Consider the following 16962-nt stretch of genomic DNA (forward strand, 5'->3'; position numbering starts at 1 on the left):
ACACGGTTGCATTCGCATTAATGTAAACCTTCTGGAGCAGCTGCACCTGTCAAAGTTACCACCACTAAAAGTGTTTGTTTTTGTCACTGACCAGCTGAGGTTGTTTTTCTTCATGCCTGACAGCATTGCAGAAACGTTTCCTGAGGAGAGAAACCTTTTAGTTAAGGAGAAAGTTCCTTTGTGTAACCAGAAACACTGGTTGCTCAAGAAGAAAGTCCTGCTCTGAAACCTCACAAGAGGTGAGTTGTTTGAGAAAGATGGCAGTGGAAATGTCAGTCAGAGTTGAAGAGAGGAGTTTGGAGTTAACCCAAAGGAACTGTCGGCGAGAATTTATTTCCGAAGTGCACGCAACTGATTTTGACGACCTAGATAAGGCAACAACTCACCTTTCAGACTTCACCTTCAGCGAGACTTGATTTTCTGGTTACAAAAAGGAACTGTTTGTCAAAAAAGGACTCTGTAGGAATGCTTTCCTTAACATTGTCAGGCAGTGACAAGCTCAGCCTGTCAGTGGCCAATACAAGCACTTCCGTAGTTGCCCCGATGGATTACGTTGCAGCCACTGCAGATGTGTCGCGGCTGCAGCTGAGGTGATCTGCTGGACCGATTCCAAATCTTTTGGCAAGTATGAATCATTCAAGACATGTGAATATAGGGCCCAGGTTTTAAGATACCAGAATTCCCCTTTTAAACATTGTAAACAGGGTTGGACTGTGGGTATAAAGAAAAAGCAGAGCAAAGTGGTGTGAAACACAGACTGCCAAGTTTAAACCATCTGGAGAAAGATAAATCAAATTCACTGGACTGCAGTTTTGATCGAAGACTTCTCGCTGTCTCCAAGAAAACGACAGGAAGTATTACTTTACACAGGAACTGAAGTGTAGCGCACAGTTTATAATCCTGCCAGTTTCTGTGACAGGATGAGGCGTCTTGGCAGGATTGACGCTCACCTTGAGTTTTCTCTGTCCACACTTCAGAGAGTTTGATTGGTGAACCAGGAGACCGGTCGCAAAGCTAACACGCTGACAAGTCCTTCTTTGTCGTCACCCATTTTTCATTCTTCGCGTTGCTGCCAGCCGCATGTATTCTGAAGCTTTACTCGTCCTTTTAACGCCACATTAGACAGAGCCATATTCAACTCTGACTAGTCGGGACCAATTTGTGACTGCTCTGCATTTAACCTTTGCCCTGACACACTTCAGCTGCACAAAAGAATTGAAATATAGCCGGAGGAGTTCAGTGGAGGGTTTGGGCATCTTGTTGCTGTGTGATTACGGCGCTGTGACAAACACTGTGCGGTGTGTGTTTGTTTTTCTTACAGTTTGTATTTACCAACAAAACAAACCGAGGTCCTGGTTTAAGGGTTAGGGACACGGTGATGCTGATTTTTCCACAAGCTTTGCTCCGCTTCACAGTTTCCATTTGCTTCTCCTGCGCAAAACCTTAAAAAAAAAAAAAAGGCAGAGAGGAGAGAAAAGGGTTTTTTTTTTTGGTTTTTAATGCCACAGGGGGGTTGGGGGATTTCAAGCAGCAGAAGAATGGGCAATGCAGTTGACATTGTTAAATTTCAAGTGTTTTTTCAAACAATCCATTTACTGTGTAACCCTAAACCCTAGGGTAACACTGGGGCCTCTCTCCTCCAGGCAAGGTGTTACAGACCATTTCACTATAGCAGCGATAGTCAGGTTAGATATCCAGGCTGTTCGGACGATTGCTAAACTCTTATTTTTTTTAAATGGCGTTTTTTTCCAACGCTGTTTATTGTCAGTGTGGCACCAAACATAAGAACTTACCGAGTAAATATTTTAACTGACATGGCTTTGAGACAACCTCAGGCTGAAGCTCACCGAGGAGGAAAGACTTGCACTGATCACATTGTGGATTGGACTGACAAGAACATCTTAGGAAATCATTTGTTGCTGTCGGCATCTTCTCACAGCTTCATTGCCGCCATCAACCCCAGTGAATGTGATACAGACACAGAACAAACCACTCCTCCTCCGTCTGACCTGAGAAATGGCCAAACGAGGGAAAGGCATTGAGAGAAAGATGGATGGAGCACCTCTCAGATGTAAAGTGATCTGTTGTCTTTGTGAAACTGGAGTTGTTTTAACGGCTGGTGGTTGTGAAAGGAAAGAAATCTTAGAAATGGACGATTCCCTACTTGTTTGGTTGGCCGTCACTCGCTGGATTTTTATCCAAGTACTTCTTGGCAAAGTGTGTACTGTCGTGGGGTAGTTTGAAAGGTTTGCAGAGACACAAATTGTGTGAGTGAAATGTGTTTTAACATCTACAAGAAATACTGGATTGCCCAAATTCAGTCAGCCCTTTTTAGATTATTAATTGTCCCAGCAGTATCCTGTGTACGTGACGGCCGTCAGAAGAAGTGGTTAAATCTCTGAATGTTATTAGAGAAATGCTTCAGTGCTGTCACTCCTACTTCCTCTTTTTACTTTGGGTCCAATCCTGTCTCGTAAAGAAAATTTGTGAAGTGAATAGGATCCTTACTTGATAGCGTTGCTGAAAGATAAGTTAAATAATGCATGTTTCATTCATTCAAGTCATTCATTACGGAAAAATGCCAAACATCACAGGATCCTGTGGTCGCCTCTCCTTTAAGATTTGATATGTGAAACTTCTGTGTTAAAATGTCAAAGGCCGGAGCTTTGTTGATATTTTGTTGTGTACTGACATTATCCCAAATCTCTCCAACAATGATCGAAATTCGTTAAGTTTACTTAAGGCAGCTATTGGCTATCGCTATACTAACTGTAACGGCAATAGAATTAAAACATTACCTCGTCTGTGGACGTATGTGCCTGATTCAGATAGATTTTCATCCACAATGGTGGTTGTTTTTGTTTGGTCACTACCAGCAGTGTTTCTGCTCCCCAAACAGCCAGATTACCTCACTGTGCATTAGCCGCTGATTACTGAACTCAGCACTCACCATAGACTCGGGGTCTCTCTTGTCTGGGCTCTGTAGTTTCTATCAAAAGTTACTCATACATGAGTGAATGTTGTAAAAGGTGTATTTGCTGTGGACTATTTTAATATGCAACTTGATGTTAACAGCAGCAGCCTAACCCTGTGTGTCAGTATACCAATTTTGGCTCAGTTATGTATTTTTAGTAGTTTCAGTTTAGCAGTGGAACTTGGAGAGGAATAAGATGTTTCAGGCTTTGGAAAGATTTATTGTTGTTTTTTGGGTATTTTAATGGGATTTGCTGACAGGAATAGAAAAATAAAATATCACCAGGCTTGTCTTTTTACATTCCAGCTGATTGAAACAGACACATTTTATGTTCTGGGTGGAGGAGCTGGACGTAAACGTAGTGTCTGTGAAGAGAGAGTCAGCCACAGGTGGAGGGTGTCTATGCATCTCGTCACGTCTGGGCTGTGTCCACACTTCATCTGGTGATATTCACAGCCTGCTGCTCTCGTGAGGATGTGTGCTGTCGTGTGTGTGTGTGTGTGTGTGTGTGTGTGTGTGTGTGTGTGTGTGTGTGTGTGTGTGTGTGTGTGTGTGTGTGTGTGTGTGTGTGTGTGTGTGTGTGTGTGTGTGTGTGTGTGTGTGTGTGTGCGCCTTATTATCACAGTCAGGTGGATGGAGGAGGAGGAGGAGGAGAGCGGGGGCAATTGTGCGGTAGATGTGGGGAGAATAGAACAACGGGGAGCTTCTTCAGTGACCGAGGCTGTTAATTAATCAAACACACACTACGCATACAGACGGTGATGAAGAGGCTATTGAAAAACACACACACACACACACACACCCCTGGCCTAGTCTCCTTACGAGAGGCTTGAAACCATTCTACTTACCGACGCCAGCCATGCCGACTCTGCTCGCTCTATTTGCAGAGCCGCCCCTCCCCTCCCCTCTCTGATGCTATGATCTAACTGCAGCCTCCTCCCCCTTCATAGACACACACACACTCGCACTCCCTCTCCACGCTCACATGCCGGCGTGCACACACACAAACATGCACTCATTATTCAGCACACTTGCAGCATGCGGGGTGTGTCCCCACATTTGTTCTTTGATTATTTGAGTGTTTATTATTATTATTTTTCTTTTTTTTTTCCTGATTATGTGGTGTGAACATGGACTGTGGACTCCTGTGTGTCAGTGCTGTGGCACGCCTCGTTCATCCTGTTGATCTTGTGGTTCCGTCGACCCCCACGCCGCCTCGGTGGCATCTGTTTCGGGAAAGGAGAGGAAAAGTACTAAAATGCAAAAAAAACCAAAAACCAAACAATAAAGCCGCCTATGTTTCCTCTACCCCCTTCTCTCTATCCCCCTTAGATCAAGAACAACCAGGGTTTTTTTTTCTGTCCTCTGTGATCAAGGACAAATAAACATGCGGGGGGGAGGAGGGATGGTGTTCTGCTCGGAAAAGGTGTGAATATAAAATAAAAACAAGAATAATATTGGGGAGAAGATGGGGGAAAAAAAGAGAGAACAAAGAGAGTTGGTGGGAGAAGCGAGAGTCGAGCTTCAGATCTTTTACAGTCAGATACTCCGAGTGGGTCAAAGTTCCCCTCAGCAGCCGGAGACGCCTTCTGATTGGCTGCGGAAAGGTGAAATTAAAACCACAGTAAACTTTTGACCTCGCAGGAACCGGGAGAGGAACGCCCATCACTGTAGCGAGAGCGAGCTTCTCCCTCCTCCTCATCCTCATCCTCCTCCTCCTCCTCGTCCTCGCTGCTCTCCCACCGACCCACTCCTCCTTTATCCTTTACCCTCTATCCTCGCATTCTCTCTCTCTATCTCTTTTCTATCTGGCCCCTTCCTCCTCCTTTCATTCCCCGTTAGTCCATCACTCGCTCTTGTTTTGCTCTCTTTCAGTTTCACTGTTTCAACCCCCCCCCCCCCACGACTCATCCATCCACCCCTCGCCTCCTTCAATCTCCAGCTCTCCTTTAGCTGTGTCTCTTTTCCCCCGATGAATTTGTGCCTTGCTGCATATAGCCTGATGAGACAGAGCGAGGGAGGGAGGCAGGCAGGGAGGGAGGGAGGGAGGAACAGAGCAGGAAAGAGCTGGGGGAAGGGTATAGAGAGGGAGGAGACAGCCAGAGAGGGGGGATGGGAACAGAGACAGGAGAGAGAGAGGCAGTAGAAGAAGAAGAAGAAGACTCGGGGAGAGAGGGGCAGGAGGAATGCAGCCTTGTCGACTGAGCGCTGCACAAACTGCTCCCCGTTAGAGAAGAAGAAGAAACTCTAAAGAGGAGAGAAATGTATAAATAGACATGTAACTGTGGCTCTGACTAAGATCTGTTGAGCGGCAGGGTGGGGAGAGCCCATTTTTACTGCTAATGGTTTCTCTCATTACACATCAAACGACTGGAGGGGGGGAGTGTGTTTATGTGTGTGTGTGTGCAGAGTGGGCTGATTTTAAATGATTTCATGAGCCAACTAAAAGAGCAGCCCTCTCCTCGCTCTCTTGCCGCTGCTCGTGCGTGCACGTAGACACACAAGCTCGCAGCTGCATTCGCCTATTAGCAATTTGCGAGCTGCACAGTGCGGTGGAGGACTTGTCTACTGTAATTGTTGTTGCTGTTCACAAGTAGACAATCTAGTAGAGATATTCCCCAGCTGATCCTAAGTATAGGCATCAGGGGGGCGATCCAGGCATATTTTAATGGATCCGTAACTGAACAGAAAAATCAGATCCTTTTTCTCACCAAAGCTGCTTTTTTTTTTTTTCTTTCACACAGCTGGGCTCTCACAGTGCAGCATGTCGCTCCAGATGTGTGAGTGACAGGGTATATAAATGTGAGAGAATGATTTGCGTTGGCAGCCAGGCGGGCGGCAGTTTCGGTTTCAAGAGTCTCGCAACTTAAGCTTTTACTCATTTTGGTTCAACTTGATATTTTTGAACCGGGACCTTCAGTCGTTCAAAGTAAGCTCAGATTGAGGAGCTGTGAATTAGATCTGGGGCCAAAAGCAATCTCGGAACAGGACATCCCCGACAATCTAGCTGGCACACGCGCAGGTGTAAGAACGCGCTCTCAACGTCTGTCATCGCCGAGATGGCGCATAGCGAGGGGCGTCAGTTTTTTTATGATTTTAATGCGATTGAAGTAATCCTTTTGGGTTCGGATTAAGCTCTACGATGAGTGCGCAGCATCCAGCGCGGGGAGGGGGGGGTGGTGGAAGGTGCGCAGGAGACGAGAGCCGGAGCCCGTCATTGTCGAGGATGAGAGGAGGCAGGAGGAGAGAAAAGGAAGGCTGAGAGTTTTTTTCTTTTTTCTTTGCTGCTAAAAAAACAGTGAGTTAAGAGAGGATGCTGTGGATGTTATTGAGTTAACCAGACAGAGAGAGAGGCAGAGAGGGAGACGGACGGAGGGAGGGAGGGAGAACGGTGAGAGCTGGCTCGATAGACAAGTGGATGAGGGGCTGTGCTGTGCTCCTGCAGCACAGTGGGCACCATATGGTCTGATAATGTATAGAGCACATGTTTGTCCTGCATCCTAAAAAACTTCCCCCCCTTCTCTCCTTCTAATTACATCACTCAAGAGACAGCCCCGTTAGATAAAACACACACACACACACACACACACACACACACACACACACACACACACACACACACACACACACACACACACTCACCATGCACCCCATTAGGTACGAAGCCCCCCGCTGACACACACACACACACCCACACCATCTTCAAGGTAAGAGGTGCCCCCAACAAACATTTAGGTCTGCACACACACAAACATATTTGCCAAGGGCCCCATCCCCCCTCTAATGGGAGAGAAGATTGATACCGACAGAAAAACAAAGATTTCTCAACATGTCGCTCTGGCCCTCTTTAGCTCCTTCCGCTTTAAATATTTAAAGCAACCACGCTATGCTTTTTTTTCCCCCCATTGTGATATCACAGAAGTGTTGATTTTTCTCTGATGCTTAAAGCCGGTTTTGCCGGGCGCACAGCAGCAGCAGCAGCAACGGCGGCGGCAGAGGACGGGAGCGAATGAGCGGATCCCCCGAATGTACGCTTGATGTGTGCTGACAGTGATGTGCGTGCAAGTGAATGCAAGTTGATTTCTGATTGGGGAATATTGTGTGTGAGGAGGGATTGCTTTCTCCACGCACGCTGTCATCTGGTTTCAAGGTGTGTTGGCTGCTCTGTGACCGGCTGCGTGTTTGTTTGTGGGTGGTTATGCATGTTGCCATGCAGTTTCCGTGCCTCTCCGCCATGTGCTTTTGTCTGTGGGAGTGATGGATGTCAGGCAGGCAGCTAATGTGATTTAGATGCTCCACCAGGAGTGTGTGCGCGTGCACGTCCCCATCCACGTGTGTGCTGTCGGATCTGTAGTGTATGTTTGTGTATCTGCCTCCCTCCCTCCCTCGTTCCTCTGCTCTTTTTCTCTCTTCTTCTTCCTCCTCCTCTCCTACTCCACTCCCTCTCCTCACTCCCCCCCCCCATAATTTTTTCCCTGTGCTGTGCAGTTTTTGGACCCCGAGCAAATAAATAGAGGGAGGAGGGGGGTGGGTAGGAGGAGGAGGAAGAGGAAGGGAGGTGTTTATGTGGCAAATCTGCTCCCTCACTGTCACCGCGGAGAACGAGAGCGCGAGGAAGGAGGCAACGAGGAAAGTAGAGGTGAAGGAGAAGATGGTGTTCTCTCGCGCTGAGACCACACTGATGGGTTATTGTGAACCAATTATGTTCCATTCCCACTAAAGGAAGTCTCACATCTTATTCATACACTCAAACACACTCGCTTGTCTTCACACACACGCATCAGCAAAAGAAGTGCTCTTTCTCCTGGCGGCTCAGGCAGTGAGGGGCTTGAGTTTTATCTGCATGCAATTATTCCTGTGAGAAAAAGCACCTTTATACTGTCTGGCTGTTCTTTCACACTAACTCCACCCTGCTTCCTTTCTCAGCTCCACCAAGTTCCATTTGTTGAACTTTTATATTAACTTTTCAATGTTGCACCACTGAAAGACACCCATCCTCCATTTAGATACGGGACACTGAATAGGGATGGGAATCGCAGAGTTACTCCTGATATGGTACGATTCATGATACATTGCCTGCGATAACGATGATATCACAATAATCGATAACCGATGTATTGTAATACAGTCATCTAATGATACTCCTAACAAATCAAAATGCAGGAAAGATTGGTCTTTTCTCTCCATTGTGGGGTCAGTTTCACAGATTTTACACTTGGATGAAACAATGTACAGGAACTGCAGTCTTAGCTGGTGGTTTCTGTACATTCATGGTCATGTGTGCCATTTTTTTCCAATGTGTCACACATATGAATAAAACAAAAAGTCGATATTTGGCACCAGCATATCAATTATCACATCTCAAGAGGAAGCATCGTGATAGATTGGGTTAGGGTTTGACCATTTATACCAAAAAAATTCAAATCATTTGTTTCGAATTTCAACTGATGAGGCACCAGACGTCTCGCACAACACACTGTGTGAGACAGGACTTGAGGTGCCAAAGTTTTCAGAAAGTCTCTTGCGCAGCCGTCAACAAAGTTTTCTAGCCTTCATGTTTGCTTCCTGGTTAGATGTACCATAGACTTCTCATTGCACTCTTCCCGTGCACTGATTCACTGAGCTGAACAGCCAATCGGAGGGATTTCTCTCACAGTAGTAGTTCCATAGATTCAGCAGGCTCAGTTAGTCAAAAGGACGTCATTTGGTGTCGGCCTGGTGTGTCAGGCCCCTTAAACTGAGCTCAAAGAGTACGCTGATTTAAAAGTTGCTGAGACATCCTCTTAAAAATGTTCTCGGCTTGAATAAGTCGAGACGAGATATTTCCAGTTCAATTTATTGGAGTTTAATAGGCTAAAATATTTGATTGATTTAAAAGTTCAGCACTTGGCTGTCAACTCCACAGACAGAAAAAAGGAAACGACTTCTTTTACAGACCCACCATTTGTCTACTGGCTCAGTCATACAGGAAGTGTAATTGTAGCAGAGGCAGGGATGCTTATCTCTTCATCCAGCAGCAACTTCAGTGGCCCACAATGCAAAGCAGTGAAAACCCAGCATTAATGCTGTGTACACTTTCTGCAAAAGCTGAAACGCTCAGGCAGACAAAGGCAGCTTTCTGCAGTACAAAGTGTACGACTAAATAATTTGCAGCAGCGACAATATTCAAATAAGGCTGTTATTATTGGGTTGAGCACCTTTTCTAAAGTGCTTTACACAAATAGGAAATAACATTCAAAATAGATTACAAACGGTGCAGTTTGTTTAAGAAACCTATTCTTTAAAGAGCCTCTCCAGGCATGTTTTAAAACACAAAATCTGCTGCCTCATGGAAAATGAAAAATATATGGAAAAGTAGTAGTAGTAGATTAAAAGTGAGTGCAGAGAAACTCTATTGCACAATATAGACGGTGACTGAGGAAAACTTGTTCTCGTGTTACTTCCTGGTTTCACGTATTGTATAATTACAGCAGTTCAGTCATTTGCATAGACCTGTTTGTTGCTATGGCAGCAGAATGATCATCAGAGGCGGGGTTAGAGGTGCAGGGGCGTGTCTTATTGATTGACCCGTTCCACTTATTAATCATGAACGGTCCAGAAAGTTCACCTCCTCCTCCTCCTCCACCTCACTGAGCCTGTGTTGAATCAAAGAGGTCTCATTCTTTCCCTCATTTTTTATTCATTTCACAACCAGTAACTAAAAGCAGGTGACAACTGTTTTACTGCGAATGTCGCTGCTTTTTTTTTTCCTCCGCCCCGTGAGGCCTGTAACAAGGTAATTTACTCTTTGTGATGACAAGAATGTTTTAAGTATTTACCAAAGCCGCAGTCATTCATCGCTCTCGTATATGACAGCCTTCCCTCTCGGTTCATTGTTAATTAACTCACAGAAATGGTCCTTTATGTTATGATAATGCACAGCTCGTGCATAATTGATGGCTTCCAATGAGGCGTCTCATTCAACCCGGTCCCCCTGCTCGGCTGTGCAGTCATGTTAGACTGTGAGTTTAGAACATGTTACGCTCTCTGTACATTTCTCCGGCCACGTGTTCGATTTCTTCCTGGTTCAGTTGAAGGAGGCAGATGAGGACACGTGAGGTTCACTGTCTTTATCTTATCAGGTCTGTTTATTGGCTCTGCAGCGTTACTGTCAGGCTATTCCTTCATATTGTCTCTCGCTCGTCTCCGAACACATGATCAGCACGTGGCCGGGTTCAAACAAAGTAGCAGGAGCTGTTGTTGACAACATGCCCATTAATTTTTGTCAGGGTTGGACTGAAAATGCAACAATCCGGTTCAGCAAAGTTTTTTTTAATGATCTGTCATCCCTCACTTACTGCGCATCTCACGTTACCGGAGAATGTTCCTGAAGGTAGCGCAGAGACTCTCATCTGCTCTGTGCCAACTCAAACCTCACCGACTGTTGCACACTAATTTACTGTACACACAAACTCAGTGTCAACCCGAAGACTGTGAGCAACTTGGCTGATCGTTTAATTGCACTTCAGTTCGCATCATTGTAAGCGATAATGATAACAGCAACATAGTGTATACTGTGAATCTGTGATATTTCCTGAGACAGTTATCGTGCCGTAAAAATCTTATTAGCTCGCTTACATTTGCTGATTAGCACTAACCGCAATGGGCTTGTCAATTGGTTCTGAAGGTGTTTAGTTGTTGACAAAAATATCACACAGTGTTCACCCAATGATGGCGCTGTATGGAAAGTGAGGTGTTACAACCTGGATCAGAGGTTGCAACAAAAAGGGAGATGACACAAAGGCAAACATCTTAAAGGATATTTTTGTTCTATCAAATTAGAACAAATCTAAAGCTAATCTAAATTAACACCACCAAATGAAAACACTGGTTGGGAGCACGAGAGACTCAGAGAACTAGGAAGATCTCCAGCCTTCTTAAAGCAGCTTCAGCAATCAGATCAAGTTACTTCAGGTGCGTTTCATTCACCTGACACTCCTTCCACTCTGCCTTAATACAGAGCAGGAAAAAACACAAGGAGTCACCATCAGAGTGGGAGGGATCTTCACAAAGGGGATAACCAGAGTGATTGCAACTCATCCTGAGGGGAACATGACTGTCTGTAGTAAATCACTGCAATCCATCCAGTGGTTGTTGAGACATTTCAGTCAAAAGCACGAATGTCATATTCATGATGACGCTGTAGGAACAGTCAAAGGATACCAGATGTCTGAACAGTTCATCCTCTGGGGACAGTTAATGTCTCTGCAGAACGTCATGGCTATCCATCCAGTGGTAGTCAGGATATTCCAGGATGGACCAAAGTGGTGGACCGACCAGCTCTCATGACAAAAACACTAAATAATCTAAAGTCTTGCTCACGAGCCATCCTCTGTCGAAGTACACTATGATAGGTACACATAGTTCGTAAGCATAGACATGCTCATCTATAACTATATAGTCTCTGTATTTACTTCACATCAGACCAAATAATAGGCATAAATGAGCTTACAGGCTGATAGGTCCATAGATCACTCTGGTGAGGTCGATCAAGATTAGCCTTTTTCATTGTAGACGATGAAGTTCACAGCAGAAACAAGACCATAAACAGAAATGAAGAGCTGCTGAGGACTAGCTGTGCGTGTGTGCAGTGATCCCCCTCAATTTTTGATCTTCAAACGTGGCCTTACAGTATTTGATACTCCCTGAATTCTTCTCGAAGAAAATTGCCTGTTTTATTACATTGAGTGTCAGCCTGGACTCAAAACAGATGTTGCGCCGTAAAGTCATTTTAAAGTGGCCTTGAGCTATTATCACAAAAAAACCTGATGCAATAATTTTTCTTTCATTTCTTTTTTATGGTCTCTTCTTTTCTTTTCCTTTTTTTCCCCACTTTCTTACAGTTTGCCTTCTGTGTGAGCTAAGTGAGTTATTATGTGGCTGCACATGCACTGTTGTGGACTTGTGGACAAGCGCGGCACAGACAGTGTCGCTTGTGAGCTCGGTTTCCTCTACCTTGGAAAGGATGAGTCATGCAAACGCCCGTTTCCTTTTTTGAATATGTAAATGCATGTTTGACGGCAGCGTAAAAGCAAGACACACCCCGGATAGCTGGATGAGTTTTAGTTTGTAGACCTGCCTGGCCTATTTCTGCCCTGAGCCAGACGCTCTCCCTCTGCTTTTTTTCGCCCCCTCTATCCCTCTCTGAAGTGTGAAGTTTGAAGCAGCAGGCTGTGTGCTATGATAGCGGTAATTGGTCTAAAGATGGAAAGTTCGCTCTCACTTTGTCGCTGAACTAAGAAGCAATTTGTTTTCAATGAGTGTTTTTTTTTCTTCTTCTTTTAGCGAGTCTAGTTAGGAACTATATAGCATCAAAGCACCATTTAAGACCCGAGAAAAGGGGGTTGGCCTGATGGACACAGTGGAGAGCTTGGCACTTTTTGTCCGAGTTGAAAAGCAGCGCTCTGTCTTGTACGAGTTCATTGTAGACGGAGCGGGGGTAGCCAAGAATGGCTCCCCTCTTCGGTACCCCCTCGTCTGTGGAAGGCGAGCTTTGGACTTGGAGTTTTTTATTAGCCTCTGTGGTCTGATTTGTTTAAGGGGAGGCAAAGTGCCAAGATGTGGCTTGGCTCCTATTTTTGCTCGAGTGTGAGTGCTGGATTTGTTTGGAGGGGACCGGGCAAAAGCAAAATAAAAAAAACTCCAGCAGAGTTACCCAAAGTACACACAAACACACTTACACACAATGTACTTTTATGCGCTCCGCACTGTGCCGTGGTGTACACTGGCACAGCACACACATTTCCCCTTATTCACAGCTTATTACAGAAGACAGACACACGGAGAGAGAAAAAAAATCCTGCCATTAAAAAAAGAAAAAGTAGAGACAGGAAGAAGACGGGGGTGAAGAGAGGGACAAGATTAAAGCTCACAAAGAAACAAGTGGACGTGCCTGAATTTCATTTGCCTGTCTGTCAGTCGCCTGAGGATGTTTCTTAAAGGCACAGATCCAGACATGAATGTTTTTATTATTATTTTATTTTTTTTAAAGGGTGCGTTTAAGTACCCTCAAGTAAATAACTCAATTTACCATGGACATGGTTGGTTTTTGATGGCCGGTTCAGTTTTAGGTCTGGTTTCCTTTTTGGCAAAATACCAACATTATCTCCGCTCAGACACCACCAGATCTCTTCTTGAACATTTCACCCCTTTGCCTTCCGTTTTATCAGCAAAAAGAACCAAACATGGAAATGTTAGCAGTGTAGTCTGACTGATACTTGGGGGTTTAATGAGGCTGATATCGATATATTTACTCCTAGTTAAAAAAACACAATCAAATAATTGTGGCCAAGATACACTTTGATCATATTTATTAGAACAAAGCAATAGTTGATACCAGCAGTTTTTATTTTGCTGTTGTTATATGGAAATTCTGATCCAATACTAATTTTTTAAATTACGGATCTGATTGATTGCCAACGCCAATAAATCTTGGTTTTGTTTAGATTAAAGATCAGACAGGAGAGTATACAAGCTGTAGCTGATTTGTGTTTTTGTAGTTTATTGTTGATATCAATCAACTTTTCATATCTCCTGTTGCTCATCTCATCTGCAGATGGCAGCAACAGGTAATGAACATTAATCAGGCTGCCAGTGAAAAGTGTTCAGTTTCTGTCCTCTCAGTCAACAAAAGGTGATTATGGCTCTAAAGTCAGTCTTGGAGTTTTTGTCAACTGCACATGCTGCAATTTCATCTTAATCAGATTTGATTTGGGATTTAACAGGATTTGGATTCAATAAGAGGATTTGACGCTGGATTCAGTTTGAATAAAATGTTATTGAGCACACACTCGGGGTATTTAGCCCCAATGGTGGGTTTGCAACCAAAAAGAGGCACCATAATTGGTTTTGGTTGCACTCTTGTGTGCCGGCTGGTGTTAGCAGAACCTTGATTACCACCTTCTGATGAAGCTGGTCAACTGGTCAACATTGGTATTGTCTAAAAGGCTGCACATTCTTTTCTTCACCGATGTTGGTTTTTCTCTGAGTGTTGGTTTATCTTTTGAGAAGCTTTCCAGTTGTGTTTTCTCGTCATCTGGCGTTGCGGTGCCACGGTTGCCAAGAACACATTCCTGGTAAGACGACTTTGTAACATGAACGCCACATTTCACTTCGCCTCGCAATCACATAAAAATAACTTTTTTCAGAGCTTTAAAATCCTTCAACTCTTTGTGTGAGTTTACCAAACACCTGAAAGGATTCTTGCAGACTTGGCATTAGCTTTGATCACAGGTCCCTTTTGGATGAGGATTTTTTTCGGGGGGGGGTTGGTTTTCCCTGGTCCATTTAAGATGGGGTCCAACATTTTAGAACCGTGAAGAACACTATCACAAGCTCCTTTTATCTGCATTGGAAAGACGGAATCAGCCATAGTCGCAGTGAGTCTGTTGAGAACAAAATGGGATTTAGCTCAGAGTTTACGGCCTCAGATGCTGGAATATGTTAGCGGGAAAATGTCGTTCCTTTTTCTCTCTCACACACAGGGATATTCACACATCATTCCACATGTAGCTCTCGGTTTTCTTCCTGGTTCAGCTGGAGGTGACCGAAGGAGGACATGTGTCTGTGTGTGTTTGTGTAGTTTTACCATCTTTATCTTATCAGTTTTCTCGGCTGTGTCCAACTTTACACTCATCACAGGCACATAAGCTGAGAAAGTGGCCCTTCCTTTGTGTTTTGTTTCTGTTTCTCAGCACGTTGTTGCGTTCAGATTTTACAACACAATACAACAGCCCCGTGAATCGAACAGCGCTGCTCGTATATGTTGTGCTTCAGCACAAGGACGGCTGCCAGCAGAGGAGGAACGATCAGTGTAGACCACCGTCCATAGGTGGACTTGCAAAGAGGGAAACTGGAGCATAAAGGTTTTTCTTTTACTGTTATTTATTTGATCAAATTATAATTGATTGTTAAACCACTAATGAGATCATCAGACCCAGTCACACAGTGTTCACTTTCAAGTCGTAGTTTGTAGATTTGCTAAACAAATATCTCAGTAAGACCCTCTCAGTCAGCATGTGAAGCAGTTTTACTGTTTGACATCTATTCTAACAATATTTGACAGTTCACCGCATGGTATGGCATTGTTGTTGGCTGATTTGCTGACATATTAGGGTAAGGCAAGTTTATTTTTGAAGCAGGAGCCAAACACAAGGGTAAGTTGAGGGTGCTGCATGAGTAGGGTTGGGCGATGACTACCGAATTGGCATGTGGCATGTGTCCACAGTGAAACTTCCCGATGGACGATCACTCCCACACCTCTGCCTGGGGAACGTTTCTGTGCTGGGTCTGATTTGGTCTTCACACCACATGTCTGTAGCTTTATAGTTCGCTATACAGAGGAAGCTAAGCTAAGAAAATGCAAATAACATTGTGCATGATTGAGGAAAAGTTGCCCGCAGAAAAAGAAACGCAGCTGCTATCAGTGTGTCCAAGCATCTCAGTAGCAACCTAAGTGAGCTGGCTTAATGAGAAGACAATTAGCATGGCGTGGAGAGAGCACCAATAACTCACACGTGTGTTACAGCCACTCTGAGAGGACACACAGCTGTTCTCGCTCTAGTGTGGAGCCTTTTTAAATCACGTTGGGACAATGGTACAGGGCTCAGAAGTCAGCGACTGTCGGCCATTGATGATGGACAATCACTGTCATCAGCCACCGGTCCAACCCTTGTACAGAGGAATTGAAACACAAGACAAAGTTAAAACAGCACACTTGAAAAGGGAACATTCATGAAGATAAATCTGTGTAAGAATAAATAAGATAAAAAAGAATAGAAAGAAATACATAATTTAGGGTGATAATAATATGATGGTGATAATAAGGCCTTGGGTTTTAAAAACATTTAGTTAAATTAAGCACCTGCCGGATTTAAAACCTTCAGTGGTCAGGGAATCCTTAAAACCATTAAAGTTGAACTCCAATTAGCCGCTCTAATAAAAGGTCTGCCAATCACCAATTATCAATTAAGCAGCTTAGGGAGGAAGAGGGCTCAGTAAAAATTGATTCATCAGACGTTGAGTTCTGCAATTTCACGTATGGTGGAAAGAGGAAGAAATCTCAAACTGACCGCTGAGTTGAAACGATCTCCTCTGACGTGTAAAATGCAGAATCGTCACTGAAAAATAACGAAGTGCTGATGAGCCGCTCAGGTTCACGAGGATGACGTCCTTTTTATTAACATCAGCAGTAAAACCTGAACCCTGGCAGCATCCGTTTTAACCGTGCCGCTTTAACAAGACCAGTACGCTGTTGTGTAAAATATTTATTGTGTTGCTCAAGTGCGGCGATGAAACACAACCGGCTCAGACGTTTGTTCAGTAAACGGTTTAGTGCCCGTTTAGCCAGCTGACGAGGAACAGCCAAAGAGCACAACAAGGTAAACGGACGACATGTTGAGAGGGCTGCGGAAAGGCCTCCGTGTGCGACCTCAAGCTTAACATTTCTCCTCAGACTCTGCATCTTAACGCTCATTCACACCGTTTTTGTGTTCAAGGCTTTACACCACATGCAGCTAACTAGCATTTTATTGACTCTGGTTTTCATGGCTGTGTCAAAATGAGCACAAAGAGCTGTAATGATCAATGTACTGAAGGCCAGGAAGAACTACTTTTTATTCTCAACTCAAAAAAAAAAAAAAAATGGAGTCTGAGCTGAGCTATAAATTCTTCCCACTTAAGCAGCCGCTCTCCGGCTTTATTTTTCTCCCCTCACAATTAATAGGAAACACGTCGGTTGAAGGAGGGTCTTTGTTGGTGTGTGTGAGAGTCCATACATCACCTAAACTAGAGCACCCGATACCCTCCCTCCTCCTCTTCTTCCTCCTTCCTCCTAACACACACACACACACACACACACGCACACACACACGCACACACACACACACACACACACACACCGACACCGACAGCCTCCATCTGCTCCTAATCATGGGTGCAGCCAGCGGTCA

At 44.5% G+C, this 16962-nt stretch overlaps 1 protein-coding gene across 2 annotated transcripts in view; it reads left to right on the plus strand.

Annotated features, from left to right (window-relative positions):
• Positions 1-16962, plus strand: part of LOC119023122 (nuclear receptor coactivator 3-like) — a 63615-nt gene that overhangs the window by 17150 nt on the left and 29503 nt on the right. Inside the window, exon 1 of one of the 2 annotated variants that reach the window (XM_037104802.1) lies at positions 9638-9749. The exons of the other annotated variant lie outside the window; for it this stretch is intronic. The gene's annotated coding sequence lies outside the window, so the exon portion shown is untranslated. Of the gene's footprint in view, positions 1-9637; positions 9750-16962 lie in introns of those variants that run through there. 2 annotated transcript variants of the gene reach the window in all.

The sequence above is a fragment of the Acanthopagrus latus genome, chromosome 7, assembly GCF_904848185.1.
Source record: "Acanthopagrus latus isolate v.2019 chromosome 7, fAcaLat1.1, whole genome shotgun sequence".
NCBI lineage: Eukaryota > Metazoa > Chordata > Actinopteri > Spariformes > Sparidae > Acanthopagrus > Acanthopagrus latus.